This window comes from Balaenoptera acutorostrata, chromosome 9, assembly GCF_949987535.1.
Source record: "Balaenoptera acutorostrata chromosome 9, mBalAcu1.1, whole genome shotgun sequence".
Classification (NCBI taxonomy): Eukaryota; Metazoa; Chordata; class Mammalia; order Artiodactyla; family Balaenopteridae; genus Balaenoptera; species Balaenoptera acutorostrata.
Genome location: NC_080072.1, coordinates 110,291,354 through 110,306,513, shown reverse-complemented (window position 1 = coordinate 110,306,513; position 15,160 = coordinate 110,291,354). Strand labels below are relative to the sequence as shown.

The window sequence follows — 15,160 nt, the reverse complement described above, 5'->3', positions numbered from 1 at the left end:
CGGTTTTGGTGGTAGGGACCATTTACACAAACAGAGGGCAGGAGTGGAGGGAAAGGCAGCGGTGAACCAGGGCAGAGTGAACGGAAAAGGCTGGGATCACACAGGTGTCCTGGCGCTGCTGCGTCCCCTGTGTCTGCCCCACTTGCCTCACGTGACAGTCAGGTGCAAACCACGCTGGCCGGCAGGGCCACACAGCTGAGACGGGTCTCCTGGAAACAGCGAGGCAGATGCAGGAAAGGGAGATGGCCTGTGCCCTATCTCTCCTTGGAGGGACCCCTCCCTTCCCTCCCCGGCTGGCAAAGAATGAATCCAAGAGTCATCAGGGTGTCCTGCCTTATTTTCCATCAACTCCATCTTTCTGATCTGTGACCTCTATGTGCAGGCTTTGGAAACAGAAAGTTTGCTCAGTCTTGTGCTGGGAATGAGGGGCCCCAGGGAGCACCGCTGTCAGCGAACGTCTTGTGGGAAATGTATCTAGTTGTTCCATAATTTACCTGCAGCCTCAGTGCATGAAGCCCTCTGGTAGCAGAGGGGCTGATCATGCAATGAGGCACCGTCTCCTCCGCGAGCTAATGATGCTTTCGGGGCAATGACAGGTGGGTAGGAAAAGGGGATGGGATGGGTCGGGGCAGCTGCGGCCCCCCCCCCAACCCCGCCGCTCCTTGCTCTTGGCCATGTCTTCTGTAGATCTGGAGGAAGAGCGTGGGCTGTTATCCATTAGGCTGTGCATCAGGCATTTCATCTAATTTCATCACGAAGATGTTACTCCATCAGATGCAGACGACGTGTCAGCAGAAATGCAGAAGGCCATTGTTACGTGTCAGCCAGCTCTCTGCGGGCCCCCCCACCCGGCGGGAATAGTGGGCAACGTGCAGGTTTGAAGGGGTGGCGCTGCCATACCAGACTGATCCTCATCGAGATGCCAGCTCTCCCCGCTTCCTCGTGAGCGGATCCTGCCAGGCTGTAAGCTTTGTGAGGGCAGGAGTCCTTCACGCTCCCTGTTCAACCCAGTGCCCGGAGCTTGGTGAGTGATCCAGGCGGGCGAATGAATGGGTCCCATCTGCCATGTTTCCCAGGCTACGTGTGGTGTCCAGGTTTCTTTTTATAATTCAGGTATAACGGACACATGGCATTATATTAGTTTCAGGTGTACAACATAATGATTCGATGTTTGCATACGATGCAAACCATCCGTCGTCTGTATGGTGCCCATGTTTTTTAAATTGAAGAATAGTTGATTTACAATGTTGTGTTAGTTTCAGGTATACAGCAAAGTAATTCAGTTATACATATATATGTGTACATATATATTTTTTTAGATTCTTTTCCCATATAGGTTATTAGAAAATATTGAGTATAGCTCCCTGTGCTATACAGTAGTTCCTTGCTGGTGATCTATTTTATACATAGTAGTGTGTTTATGTTAATCCCAAACTCTTAATTTATTCCTCCCCCTCCTTTCCCCTTTGGTAACCGTAAGTTTGGTTTCTATGTCTGTGAGTCTGTTTTTGTTTTGTAAAGTGCATTCGTATCATTTTAGATTCCACAGATAAGCGATATCGTATGATAATTGTCTTTCTCCGTCTGACTTACTTCACTCAGTATGATCATCTCTAGGTCCAGCCATGTGGCTGCAAATTGGTGCCCGGTTTTTGAGACCAACTTACTTCTCAAAACTGAGACCTCCAGCGACCCTGGTCCACTCCTGAGGACTGGTCCTTACATTCGGATGAGGGATGGCGGAGCTCTGTGACTCTCAGCATAAAGTCAACTCAACTGTGACCTGGCTTGTAAATCTGGGCTTATCTTCTGCAACTTTCTGTGCCCCCTCAGCTTCCTCTTCTGGATAATAGAGACACTGCATTCCCTGCCCCATGCTTTGCTGTGAAGCTCGAATGAGGTGACACATGTAAAAGGGCTGAGAACGGGACCTGGAGCTTGGAAGCACTTGATTATTATTCGCCATTATGAAGTTCTAAAAAAGGACATTAATATTCTTTCTCTGTATTCGAGTGCTTTGTCCCAGTAACCTACTGGGGATATAGTTCCTCCAGGATTTGGCAATCTGCCTCTTAAGGGCATGATCCTACAACCAGCCCAAGAAGGATTGCTTACCTTCTTCCTTCTTGCCAAGATTTCCCACACTGTGCTCTCTCCTTGGAGCCCCTGGTATTTTATGAGGACCCTTGTGTCTGCCTGTGCTAGACCCAGAGATCTCTTATTTGTGGAGGTCATGTTTTCACAGATAATATTTTCTCTAGCTATCCAAACCTAGAGGGGCACCACGGGGTAGGAGAGCCCTGCCTCCAAAGCCACAAATATCAGCTCTGTCACTTTCTAGCTGTGAGACCCTGGGTGTATGAGTAACTTCGAACATCTCAGTTTCGTACTCTGCAAAATATGGACACTGAGTGTCCAGCTCATAGGATTGTTGTAAAGATTATACAGGTTGATTCCCATGAGGGGCTTAGAATAGCTCCCACCTCATATTAAGTATTCAATAAATTGTAAATACTATTAATTGTAGCTACAATGTAACACGCCCCAAACACACACAAACATGCAGCCATTTAATTAGAGGTAAGACTCCTCCCCATTCTATATCGTCTGCCTGTGGGTAGCAGGTCATTCCCACGTACAAAGATTACGAGGCTGCCCTGTCTCTTCTTTTGCTGTGAAAATGAGTTTTATATTTTTAATGTTATATGACCTTGAAAATCAATCACAGCTCAGCATCTTGGAAGAGAAGGTGGGGAAACGGACCTCCCTTTGGCACTAGTTTGTCATCTTCTCCTACCACCCTTCTGCTTTAGTGTTTCAGACACTGGATTTCTAACATAAGCCAAAGAGAAAGTGTACCTGTTTGGGGTCATAAAACTGAGTTCTAGTTTTAATTCTTTCACAAATTAGCGTGTCACACAGAGAAAATCTCTTCCCTCTAGACTCCAGTTCCTGCATCAGAACAATGATGGGAACATACTAGGTGCGGCTTTGTTCCTTCTCTGTTCTCAGACTCTGTGAACGTGACCATAACTCCAGGGTCTCTGAGGATCTGGCCGTGGTGGAGCCAAAGCCTTGAGAGGGAATGTGTCGGCCTATGATCTCTTTTTGGATTTTATGGTGGGAAGGCCCCTGAGCCCTCTATCACCAGCTTTGGAAAGGTGGATGGAGATATCATGACCTTTGAATACAAGATATTAATGCTTTGACTTTTCCTTTTTAATTGTGTGAGATGCGCTGTAGTTGGCACGAAAAGGTTACGTGCTGATGTGTAGGTCTTGACAAGCAGGAAACACCAAAGAGAAGCCCCTGATTCTCTCCTTTACGGGGGCTGCTTTGGCCGCTTCCTGGGCGTGAGGCTGAGGAGTGGGCAGTGCCACCTTTCCCATCCTCAGGAGGGGTGTGTACCAGGATTCTCTATATGTTTGCTGTCCCAGGGAGTATGGCTTTCGTGCCTTTAATAGAGCCTGACCTCGCGACTGTCTTGAACTTTTCTGATCCATTCTCTGTTCTCTTAGGACAAACAAGAAGGAATAAAAACAAGAAGGAAGAAAATGAAAGTCGTGACTCTTATCAGTTTCTCATTGCATCAAACTTACACTTTCCAATATGGCCTTCACGGCTCTCTGTAATTAGGCTCAGAATCACCTGCCTCGGCCTCCATCACAAATACGCAGAGAATATCTGCTCCCGTTTCGTCTCTATTCTGCAGACGTGCACTCCCTCATCTCGGTTGTGAACTGTCTTTCCCCTCCGTTCTCCCCTCTTATGCCAGGCTCAGTCCAAACCCCACTGTCTGTGAGACGCTCTAGGAGGGAAGGGAGCGTAATAACCATGTGTGTCATGAAGTGACACACTCCCGGGTGTCAGGTTAGTTAGTGTTGTGTGTCAATTTGGCTAAGCTACCGCACCCAGACATTTGGGCAAACATTAGGCTAGATGGTTCTGTGGAGGTAGCTTTCAGATGAGATGAAATCAGTAGACGTTGAGTAGGACAGATTACCCTCCATAGCATGGGTGGGCCTCATGCACTCGGTTGAAGGCTTTACTAGGGAAAGACTGCGTTCCCCTGAGGAAGAGAGGATTCTGCCAGGAGGCAGCCTTCAGACTCAAACAGCAGCATTGACCCTGCCTGGTTTCCTGCCCTGTTGTGAACTTGACTCTACTGTCCTGTGAGCCAGTTTTTTGAAATAAACCTCTCTCTCTCTACATACACATCCCAGTGTGTACACACACAAACACACACATGCTGCTAGTTCTGTCTTTCTGGAGAACCCTTATGTGTAGCGTAATGTAATGTTATGCTTCCCCTACAGGCAAGACGTTCTCTCAGGCACTTTGTTGGGATGTACCCTTCCTCTGTGAAGCTTTCCTGGATATCATCCAATTTTCTAAATCCCAACTAATTCATGTTAGGTGAAGGTAAGAAAGCTGTGTGAAATTGTTCTCTGCTAGTGGTGGAGATGGGGGTAGCACCCCATTCGGCCACACCCCACAGCTGCCCGCCCTGCACAGTGTAGCGTATGCCCTTTGAATAGCCATTCATCTCACAGACCTGTCTCTTTGAGGGTGTAGGTGGGTCCTACCTTTCTCCTGTTGTATCACCCCTTCACCGGCATTGAACAGTACATAGACCAGGTGTTCAGTGATTGGTAAGAAATGAATCACAGGATGAAAACAGGACTATCCTAAAGCCTTCTTGGTCCTCCCTAAAAGAAGTTTGGGGATAATCCTTCTCTCCTCTAAACTTGCTCAGTGCCTTTTTTCAATTTTTCTTTTTTATTTTTTTTAACATCTTTATTGGAGTATAATTGCTTTACAATGGTGTGTTAGTTTCTGCTTTATAACCAAGTGAATCACTATACATACAATTTTTCTTAGACGGGGAGGCAAATGCTGTTGCACACTAGCTGTTTGTACACTGTAGCCAACATGCCTTCAACACTGGTGCCTGCTGCTATTGGCTGCCCTGTGTCAGAGGCTGGGTGTGTGTGTATGTGTGTGTGTATGTGCATGTGTATGTGTGTGTGTATGTGCGTGTGTGTGCACACATGTGTAATGAGATCTCACAATTATTCTTTAGGTAGTTTTTTTTTTAATCCAAAAACTGAAATTCAGCAGAATCAAGTAAATTATCCAGGATCATGGAGTTAATAACTGACCGGTCTCTGATTCTGACTCCAAGTCCAGGTACTTTCCATGACTGCAGTGCCTCCTCAAACTCTTGAGAGCAAGGATGGTTAAAAATAAATTATATTTGCCTATGTTTGGATAGTTTTAACTTGTCATGTGCTCAGTGTGTGTTAATGTGGACAACTGGATGGAAAGCAGATACCCAACAACAGAGACTTAATTCAGTTGGACAGCTGAGTGAGCGCCTTCATAGGAGATGAGAAAGTAGTGAAATCAGAGCGGAAAAATACAGGATATCTGCGTAGGAAAGCAGATCATGTGGAGATACACTGATTCCTTTCAATAAGGAGATTCCTGACAAGTTCCATGCAGGCTCAGGAAACCCAGTTCATGACTAATGGATGCCTTTTATGGCTGCACACTTCCTAGGGCAGAAAGAAGCCTGCAGAAAAGGCCACAATGGATAGATTATGAGTATGGAATCCCATGGGGAAGTGAACTAGTTCAGGCTGCCAGGTGGCTGTAGATGACCAATTTCTACCAGTGATTAAAGTGTCCTTTGGATGCCAGAGAGAAACACCTGGCTGAATCAGGACCAGGATAGGAGGGTGGAGAGTGGCTTTCAGATGAAAAGGGTTGGAACTAAGAGAGGCGTGTGTAGGTTTTATGCCTGTTACGTGGTGTTGGGGTCTAAGCTGAGTAGCTCTGAGTTATGTGTCCATTGTGTGCCCTGAGATTCATCACAAGGTAGAGGGCTGGCCCAAAGCGTCTGTGCTAAGTCAGCTCTCAGAGGTGTTGGGATCTGGAGAGCCAACAGATCTAGACCCCTCTGTGTGAGGAGCTTTCCTGCTCATCCCCAGCCTAAACTTTCTCTTCGTCAGCTCCAAGCCACTGCTTCTGGTCCAGCACCTGCTGAGCAAATGAATAACCCCCTTCCCTTATTGGCATTGCTACCTTGGAGGTATTTATAGCCTGTGATCATCTGCCCCCTTAGCCCTCTCCCTCTTTAGACTCTAATTTAGCATCAGACCCAGGTCTGCTGACTGTGGAACTGAGCACAGCCGGGGGGGTTCTGCTGCCAGAGCTGGCGCCTGGAAGGGCTGAAGCCTCGTTAAGGCTTCAGCAGTGGTTCAGGAAAGGGGGAAACCGTCACTCTCAGAGTTGGTCCTCTTGGTTCTCTTTATTGAGAGTTTTGTGGTTTGTCTGTTGGGTTAGAAGAGATTTAGAGATTTGCCCAGATGTCTGTGTGCATCTATGTGTGTGTATGTGTGTGTGCATGTGTGTGTGTGTGTGTGTGTGTGTGTGTGCATGATGGGGGAGGATGGGAAAGCAGAGTAGAAAGAGGGAAATTGGTTTTCCTGTGTCTCCAGTCTCTAGCTCTCTGGTCCTCTTGTTCTTCTCCTCTATTGTAATTCTTAAAGGTGGCAAAAGCAAAAAGCAAACAAAAACCAAAAAAATAAACAATCTCAAACACTAGACACAAAAATCCTAAAAGAGCCCTTTGTAACATAGATGATTCTTTCAGCTTTTCAAGATTCTGAGGCCACAGACCATTGAAACATGAAGAAGACTATATATGGAACCTAAAGGGAAGAAAAGAATTTGGGAGGATTATTTAAAAGACTGCAAGAGAAGAGCTATGCCTTGAGCCAAGGATTTTTTGGGAAAGTTTAGACTCCAAGTAGCTGGAGTCACCTCTTTCTATGATTCAGAAGATGAAAAATACAAAAATATTTTTCAAATAGATATTTTTGAAAAATAAAATTGAACATATTTTGAGATCAAAGCCTTGTCATGTCCTCCTAAGATATCACAAGGATACTAAGCTGACCTGTAAGAATAGTTCCCATTCCCACCTTGCTGGTACTCTCTATTTTGCAAACACGTAGCTGAATTAACCTCATTGACCTTACTTCAGTGTAAGTGCAAGAATGTTGAAGACTGGGGTGGGGGAGTAGGGTGTGGTGTCAAGAGGACTTAAGTGTGGTCTTTCTCGTGTTATTTCCAGGGAAGGTTTTGACACAGTGGAGAACCCTGGAAGGTACCAATTTGACAAGGAATCATGTTTAGCCTCTTCAGGTAGGACATGGTAGACTCATGCTTCCTGACCTGTTGCACTGAGAACGCAACATTGTTTCTGTGACATTCCTCCCAAGAATGTACCACCTGGGACTGCTCAGAAAGAAAGGGGGGACAGAGCCAGTTCAGGGTGCTTCAGAATGCAAGGTCTGGATACACTTGACGTCTGATAAGGCCACGAGAGACAGAAGGACAAGCAACTGCTTCACACTGAAGGAGGCTGTAAGTGATGGCAACTGAGTTTAACGTGTGTTCCTGGAGGAGATCCTGGGCAGGAAAGGAGCAAGAGACACTGTTATGACAATTGGCAACGCGTGAAGGAGTTCCCTGGCTGGGAAGTTTACGTGGGCATCATACTGATCTCCTGATGGGGAGGGTACATACTGCAAAGGAAGACGGAATTCTTGCTTGGGGGAGGTAAACGCTGGAGTCATTAGGGGTCATGGGGCCACATGATCAGGCACATCTTTCTCTCTTTCAGGAGACTCTGGGCCCAGGAGCAGAGGAGCCGGATAAGTCTATTCCACCAAGCAAAGCGGCCAGCTATGCCAATTCCACTCTGGTCCTACCCTCTGCTTTTTTCCTCCTGAGACCTTTTCCTCTCCCCATCTCTAGCCACTACCCTGTACCTACTTCTCAAAAGATGCTCCTTTCAGTCTGCCTATTACATAATCCCCAGTCTCCCTGATAACAAGTTTTCTTTCTGAGGATATCAGAATTTGAATAGGGAACACTTGAAAAGGAAATGCCTCCAAGGCCCAAAGGAATCAATCTCTAAACATAGAATTTCCGGCATTGTAAGTGGATGAAGCCCTGACTTGTCTCTCACCACAGGTGTCGTGAGAATCTTGCCACTTGAGAAGAGGCTAGCCCTGCCCTGGGAACCTGAGATTCCCCAAACCACCTGCAAGAGAGCTGGGCGTCCCCCCATCACCTCTGTACCCATTACTCAAAAGGATGCTCTTCCCTTTTGGTGCAGAAGATAGTTTGATATAGAGGACGGAATCATCCCTTTAAGTAAAATTCCACAATAGAGCATTAGAAAGATGTGATAAAATATGCACGAGTTATTAAACATTGTCATCAAGATGAGAAATAAATCAGACATTTTATGGTTTCTGGTTATAAATTCCATTTATTCCGTAAGCGTTTAAAGAAGAAAGTGGAGATGCAAGAGATTTAAGCATGCCTGGGATGGGTGTATTTCATTACTGCTGTGTGGCTGTTGCATCCCCAGGGGAAGCACAGAAGGGCCCTCTCAGGGCCAGCAGGTACCAGCGGCCGTCTCTCTGGGACTCTGAGTGCAGGCTTTGGCATCTGAGAACCTTCCTATGAGGTTTTTGCGAGTCAGGAATTCTGGCCAGATTCCTTCTGGAGGTGAGCTTGAAGACAGCCTGCCCCTTCCAAGCCCCAGACCAAGCAAAGAGAAAAGCGAGGTGGCGAGGGTCTGTGTGAGTGCTGGCAGGCAGCGCTGACCGATACAGATCATTAACAGGGGAGGCAGGACGTGAACCCTCCGGAAGAGCGGCCACTGAAGACCAGGGAGTGAGGCACGATCCCAATCTGGCGAGCTGGTGTTCAATCAACATTGAGCTTTGTGTTCATACGGCACTTTACACTTTACATGTTGTTTCATTACATCTTAACACGGCCCCTCTGGCATCACCATAGCGGTTTTCATCTTATAGACGGAGCACAGGAGGATGTCTCACTCACACAACCAGGCCTTTCTCAGCTCCTGCTGACGCTGCACTCCTAGTAATATCCCTTTAACGTGGTTCTAGTTCACGGAGAGAGGATGAAAACAGGCCATGTCCCGACATTCCTCGTGGCAGGATTTGACCTGCTTCTGGCTTTGGAAAGACTCATGTGTTATTCCTCTAGCAGATTTCTCTAATTCTGTTTTGTTTGGGCTAAGATTAAAATTAATTGGTCATTTCGTGATCACAGGGCAAGACACCTGAGGACAAGCCAGAGCGTCAGGATTGGCTGCGGGTCATCCACAGGCCAGGTGGTCTGAACGAGGTGGCAGGTAAGTGGAGCGTACCTGGGTGGGCCTCTAACCGTGCACCCCTGTGGCTTGTTTAGTGACTGGGATCTTTGTCACAAGCTTTATGTGACAGTACTCAGCCTTATGAGTCCCAGCTGTTGCCTACACACACACACACACACACACACACACACACACACACACACACACCTCCCACACAGAGGGGCACCCATGTGCATCTTTCTACAACACTCACACTGTTTGCTAGACGTTGAGGAGTGTTGACTTTTGGAGAAAGACAAGATAAATCACTTTGGAGAGGGAGAAAAGGAAAAAAGATGATAAAGAAAAAAATCTGCTTTCTTCCCCCTTTAAAATGCCACAAGAAAATGTCAAGGATATTGCTTTACCGGAAATAACAGAGAAGTTCAAAACAAAATTGTCAAGTGTCATCCCTTGGCCTGATTCTCTCTTCACACAGGGCTCCTCTTCTCCTGCCTATTGGCTGCCTTCCTGCCTCTGCCTCCAGACCTCTTAAGAAGTCACTTCTCTGGCCTCCAAAGGAGGATGAACCAAAAAATAGCCCTTGGAAAGCCTTTCACTAAAGGGAATGATAGATAATAAACAAAAGGACAAAGAAGTGGGTAAGAGATCTTTCTCAGACAGCTGGCTATATCCACCTCTGGGACACTGTCCATCGGAGACCACATAGGAGAGGTTTACCATCATTTTCAGTGCCATCGTTATCCAAAGACTTTATTATGTGATTAATTGTGCAAGGTTATGTACAGGCCACTGTAAATAGCAAACCATATAGGATTGCTTCTGCCTTCTTGTAACTTAAAATCCATCATGTTTCACAGTCCTACAAAAAGCATCCCTGATTTACTATCCATTCTACTTCTATTATAACAGCAACCTCAACAGTGCTGGGCTGAGAGACACGGGACAGGAGAGTTTTTGTATTATTATAGGTTCATTCATTCCAAAATCAATTCAGGGCCTCTGTCTTATACACCAGGTCCTTGGCTTGGTAAGACAGAGCTAAGGGACAAATCACAGATTCTGCCCTCAAGGACCTAACAGATGCTATAAGCTATTATATTCAATTTTTTTTTCTTTACATAAAATGTTTCTAGGAAGGCCAACATATGAGACTAAGAAATCAGGGTTTTTCATTCAGTGGGAAAGAGTGGATGGTAAAGAGAAAACTTGTAAAGGAGAAAGTATCCATCCCATTTTATGCATCATGAACAAAGCTCAGGGAGGTTTGGTAATTTTTCTAACCCACAGCTAACCAGTAGAGAACACAGGATGAGGCATGGATTCTGCTGGAGCTCAAAGTCTTGCTCATGCTGCCCCACTGGGTCCTAAAATACAAAGGGACATCAGGAAAGGGAACCCAGCTCTTGCCCCACTGAGTTCATCCTTTGCAGAATTAACAGCTGCAAAAGTTTTCTTCAGTCACTATTCACAACAAAAGTTTCTCATTTTGCAGCTCTATCCCTGGTAGAGAAAATCCAAACTGGGATTGGGAAGCGATGTTGTGATCCTTTTCCTGGATCAGAAGGAGAACTTTGGCAAGAATTAAGGCCTTGATCGATCATTTGGTGACTCTGATAGGCCAAACCAAAAAGATCCCAAGTATTCCTTATATTTATATAAACTAGTTTAGAGTATTATACTATAACGCAGGCAGTTTTAGAAGGAATGGAGAAAGATCTACCCAACAAACAGAATGCACAAGAAGTAGCAAAGTAGTAACGATAGCTACAACCCTCAAAATCAGGGCCTATAAGATTTGAATGTCATAACTAAGAAACTTGAACAGTTAATTATATAGAATTCTAGATTTAATTTTCTTCCTATAATGCTTAGCACTATTTATTTAATGGAGAAGAGCTTACTGTTATTTTACTGCTGATACTGTCGTTTTTGCTTTTAGTAATGGTGATTTGAAAACTAAATGTCATGATGAAAATGATTTATTTCAAAAGACTCCCTTAAAATCAGGATGAAGGGCTTCCCTGGTGGCGCAGTGGTTGAGAATCTGCCTGCCAGTGCAGGGGACACGGGTTCGAGCCCTGGTCTGGGAAGATCCCACATGCCGCGGAGCAACTGGGCCCGTGAGCCACAACTACTGAGCCTGCACGTCTGGAGCCTGTGCCCCGCAATAAGGGAGGCCGTGACAGTGAAAGGCCCGCGCACCGCAATGAAGAGTAGCCCCTGCTCGCCACAACTAGAGAAAGCCCTCGCACAGAAACGAAGACCCAACGCAGCCAAAAATAAATAAATAAATAAATTAATTAAAAAAAAAATCAGGATGAAAAGCATGATTCTACATAGCAGGCCACCTGCCACGGGCTCACAGCTCCCATTCTTTGTCTCGCTGGACGGTCAGTCAAAGCCACTGGCACCATTTGTATGCAGAAGGAGCGTATGATGGATCACATCCTCCCCAACTTACATAAACTGCGGGCGCCTAGGTAAGACCAAGAAGGCCTTTGTCTCTGAAATCTCTTCACACTGAAGCAACCACCAAGACATCACGCTAAACATTCTGTTACGGTTTTGAGTGCCACTCCTGCCCGCTTTAAATCTGGCCCAATCCCCAAGCATAATTCATTAATAAGATCTTCATGGTCCCAGCTTTCAATAGAGCCACTATCCACTGACGGAAGAATATAAATAGGATATATTCTAAACTACCGCAGTTGTATTCTGTACTCATTACATGCATCACCCCCATCCTTCCAACTACACCTGCACACAGGTCCGTAGGCATAGCAACTTTATTGAGTTATTTTCAAATTTATCAAAATTTGACAAGGAAAACCAGAAAACAGTAAGTAGCCATTTGATAATACGAATAGGAGGGCTGTTGTGAAAAGGAGGACTGATGAGCATAGATCTTGGTGGAACCAGCCAATATGTGAGAAAGTCACTGGCCCTTTCAGGGAATCAAGACAAATGAAACAAGGAAGAAGGACATTGAGAAACTGACAAATCTGGACATTCCTAAGTATGTCAATATCTATTTCTCCCTGTGCATCATCTTTCTGAATCTTCCTACCCGAAAGCAGATCCTGCGGAGCCCCAGGAAAATTTAAGGGAGGACTGCCTCAGGGCTAGTTGAGGGCCGGAGCAAGTGCCTGAGCTTTGCTTTCTCACCTGTTTGTGAATAATTTGCACCAGATCTGCTGAATCTACTCTTCTCTTGATGGAGGGGGTCTGGGATTTGGTGGAAGGGTGCCCAGTGGAGAAGGATTTGGTAATAAGATGTCAGGTGCACTAACACACAGTCCGGTGGCACCGAAGAATGAATGAAGCTTGGGAAAGTGCCAAGGGAGTTCTGCAGGTGTACACGGCGTGCCCTCACGAGGAGCCTTGAAATCCCTTAAAGGCACTGACAGTTTTTCCCGGTTTTAGGACTGAAATTGGCTGAACCTCTTCATTCTTAATTGGGAGAAACTGCCGAAACTGCAGAGAAACAAGAGGAAGAAGACAGGGTATATAATAAGAAAGGAAGGACCTAGGGGACCAATAGTTGAAAACGCAGAGAGAGAAAGGAGAAAGGCTCCCCCAGGGAACCCAGGGCGGGATACCCCACAGGACTAGCACAGTGTGGGCCAAGATCCAGAGGGGAGGGTGGGGTGAACAGACCAAGGATGCAATACTGTTAGCCCCTTTCTCCTTGGATTAATTGCAAGAAAACAAGCCCATAGATGCAAAGGATTCATATTGATAAGCTATTTATGTAAGATTATACAAATCAATTAATAAACATACAAGAGGCAACAATGTGCAAGCCATATTTCATAGCTGATAGTTATAGTTTTATCCTCAAAGTATAAAAACCCATTATAATGCTATCCAGTCCTGCTGTGTCTGCCTGCCTATGATACCTCCCCATTCTCAGAAGTCACTCATTGCCTCAGTAGCTTTATTTATTTACTCATGATTTATATTCCACCTACTTAGAAAAAGGGTCTGAGACAGCTTGTGATGTTAAAATATATAGAAAGCAGAAAAGCTAAAAATGAAAACGGGAACACAAACCAGTTAAAATGAACAAGGGAGGAAACGTATCCAGCACCACCTGGATTGGGCAAACGAGAGCAAGTGTGAACTTCAAACGTAGCTCTGGGGCTGCCAAGACGGAGAGGGACACGTATGTTGGTTCGAATGTCCTCACTGATTGAAACATAAGGGAATCAGCTCACATGATCACCTACACTCTTTCTTGGTACCGTTTGGCATGTGCAGTAACAGATAATAAACTGACTCTAGCTACAGATTTATAACATATATAACAGTGCCTTCCCATGGGCTTTCTTATATCTGCTCCCTGTAGATGGCAGCTTGCAGATCCTGTATTTAGGTGGGTCAGGTACTTAAATTGCCCCATCATAGCACCTTCTACCAGGCCCAGGACAGTGGTTGTGAAACAGGGATATTTTTAAACTGCAGATCTGAGTTTCCGTCAAATATTATGATTGAGTAGCATTCGGTGGGGTGGGGACTCAAAGGTATCTTTAAAATATATATAAATATTGGGCAGTACACACAGGTCATTTCTGATGTTCATTCCTAATACTATTCTCTGGGCTGAAAGGGTTTTATTTCAATCATTTTCTCTCTGAGAATCAGCTTCTAAATTTTGCAAGTTGGTGTCTTTCTATCAGCACTTTCTCACCTTTAAAGTTCAAGGGAACTAGAAGGGCTTGAGCCTTGGAGATGGTAATGTATCTCATACTCCAGTGGGGAGGGGATGGTGAGGTCCTGCTCAAAGCTACAAAGGGGCTTAAAGAGGAGCCCCCCCCCCCCACACCCGGCTCACAGCCTGGTATCAGATCCTGGGCTAAGTTCCAGAGAAACACCAGCTAGGACAGGTGCATCCACCAAGCAAAGCAAGGACTTCTGAACTTCCTACTCAAAGGGAAGAAACTGACACTCAGAGAATACCTAGTTTTCACCAGGCACCATTGCCAGATATTCCACACTGAGAACTTCAGTTAATGTGTTGTTTTTTTGGAAATAGCATGATTAGCCCATTTTGCTATTAAAAAAAAACAGGCTCAGAAAAGTTAAAATAACCGTCTCAAGATCACACAACAAGTAATCGGTAAAACCAGAATTCAACTCAGCTCAGTCTACACCCAAGGCCCACGCCCTCCCTTTCTGCTGTGGTTCACTGTGGAAATATTTCCCTCCTCTGGGGTTTTGCTCCACCAGAGTGCAGTTACACGGACTCGTTAAAAGCAAAGGTTCTATAGTCAGAATTCCTAGGCTTATGTCTTAGCCTCATCTCTTGAAGACTGGGGACATGAGTCAAGTAACTTAAACTTTGCATGTCTCAGTTCTCTCTTCTTGTGAGATTGGTATCTACTTGGCAGAGTTGTGGTGTGAATCAAATGTGACTTCTGCACAGCGTATAGTAATCAGCAAATGCCAGCTGATCTAAAGCGGTAGCAATGACAAAGATCCTTCAGGTTCAGGGGAGATCGGTGAGAGCGGACGGCAGTGCTCATATTGTAGTGATGGTTCAGAGCCGGATGGCCAAGGCAAGGCCTTGGAGTTCACCCTCATCCCAACAGGAATTCCAGGAGCTATCTTGGATGAGAAAGGACACGGACAAGAGAGAAGGGATGTGACAGTGGCAGCTGACTTGAGATCCACAATTAAGTCTTCTAAATTATCACTGAAGGAGCCTTCTGTTTCTAAAAGTCTATAAGCTTACTAAGAATAAAATAAATGAGAGCATAAATGTTCAGAAATAGCATTTGGGAGTCTGAAAGCTGACACCAACTAAGCCATATGAAATCACTTTAAATTTTATTTGGTTCAAAAGATGAGCAAGGAAAGGATAGACCAGTTTCTTGGGGAAGCTCATGAACATTAACAGATGTCAGCTCAGGTCCTGGTTTGCTTCTACACCCATCTGAAGGGGAAGAGAAA

General features: G+C 45.4%; 1 protein-coding gene across 2 annotated transcripts in view; it reads right to left on the bottom strand.

Annotated features, from left to right (window-relative positions):
* NTM (neurotrimin) overlaps positions 1–15,160 on the bottom strand; it is a 931,513-nt gene that overhangs the window by 427,348 nt on the left and 489,005 nt on the right. The gene's annotated exons all lie outside the window — the stretch shown is intronic.